The following is a 1,879-nucleotide window of genomic DNA, read 5'->3' as shown; positions in this document are numbered from 1 at the left end:
CCCCCCCCCCAAATAAACCCAAGGGACAGCTTGTGTACTGATTGCCTACCCCCCAAGCGCCCTCAGCCACAACTCGCCGCAAAGGTCACCCTCGCACGCAGTCCGCATGACAACGCCTGCGACGCATTGGGTAGGCCTTTCCGCCAAGCGTCGGTGTGGAGAGAGTGGCCTACCCTCAGCGCCTGCTAGTATAAGTGGACGCACCCTGCAACGAGACTACGGGCAACAGGCTGCGTAAAGAGCTCGTTTCGTTAGGCTTGTGGTTGTTTTCTGACTTCGCCGAGGTAAGAAACTGCCGTTTTTATTTTCTTTTTGTTCTGGTTCGTCATTGTAAATTATAGATTTGTGAATAAAGTGTCATAGAGACACTTCTATCTATGCGTAGACGCGGAAGAACGCCAACGTGATAAGTCTCATCCACAAACTTCTACATAACCTCATTTTGAATTTACTACCTTGTGCTAAACTTTTTTTTGACATTTGTCTGAAATGTCAAGCAAAAAGACAGGAGTTACAAAATTACAGAAGTAGCATACATAGCATCATAAACAAGTAATCCGACACTAATCTAGAGATAATTAAAACTCGCAATAAGAAAGAGTGCTCAAAAATGATACCATTAAATAACCTGAAAAAGTTCATTGCTTTAATGACCAGCGTCTTCGCTCTACAATCGTACTACTATCATGTCTGTAGGTGCTATGTGTTCCTAGATGAAAGTACAAACAATTCATAAAGGGTGACACCGCACTGAGATCAATACTCGTTCTTCCTACCACCAAGAAGGTGATGTGGGCTGGTAAAGAACGAGTAATGAAAGCCTCAAATGGTCTCCAATGAAAAATTTCATTAAGTTGGTGCAGTGAATGTAACTAAGGCCATTGAGAGTAATTGTAGCCCCTTGCTGCTCATTTCGTCACCCTCACAGCTCTAGCTCATGACTCTCCTCCTGCGGCCGGTACGGAGAGAAATAATACTCAATAGTAATCTGAGGATGTTTTTAAAATAGAAAGCGCCAGTTTGCTCATTTTCTGTCCTTAGGGAATAACTGCTATAAATCTCGGATATAGTCTCCAAAAATTTTGAATTCTTCAAGTGGGATCCTAATTTTTTGTTTACATTCAGAATAAATTTTGAAGCCTCTGATATCCCTCATGTCTTTCACCTTTCTGCTGCACCAAGGATTGCGAAAGAGAATGGAGGACACCATGAAGCAGGCCTGGCAGAAACGAGGGCTTACAAAAAAGTTTTACTTTATTTATTTTCATGAAATCTTAGAAATATTAATTATGATGTGTTTAGGTTCATATATCTCCTCATTGACTTTGCACTTTTTTCTGCTCAAAGACAGGCAGAAATATTCCAGCTCATGCCAACTGAATGCTCTTTTTCTCTTTAGTCCTTTAATAATTGATAAAAATGTAAAGTAAATAATATGGAAACAGAGTAGTGCATGAATATTTATGTATTCCACCTGTGAATGTTTGACGTTGAGTTGACATTGTTTGTCCTAGGCAATGTTTTTGAAGCATGGCAAGTTAATGCTATGAAGCTCCCTGTAGAGGAGTTCGTGTAACCATGATATATGTAGACCAAAATTCTGTTTTTACCCTTGTTGCAGGGAGACCGTCCATGAGTTGCATCTGCACTTGACATATCAGCTACGCAGCCGTCAGCTGTCACCCAATGTATGCTGAGTCGGCGTCACAGCACACATCATGAGAAATGGCCCCTTTTTCTCATGATCACAGGAATGAGTCTGGTAAGTTTTGACTTTTTATGTAATGTTATCAAAAAAATATCCATACATTATGGTGGAGTTATGATGGGTAAAAGTTTATTTTGGTATTTGTTTCTATTAGGGGGTTACTTCTTGCTA

This window comes from Frankliniella occidentalis, unplaced genomic scaffold (assembly GCF_000697945.3).
Source record: "Frankliniella occidentalis isolate FOCC.00 unplaced genomic scaffold, Focc_3.1 Scaffold151, whole genome shotgun sequence".
Classification (NCBI taxonomy): Eukaryota; Metazoa; Arthropoda; class Insecta; order Thysanoptera; family Thripidae; genus Frankliniella; species Frankliniella occidentalis.
The sequence above is the reverse complement of the archived record's forward strand: the minus strand, read 5'-3'. Positions refer to the sequence as shown.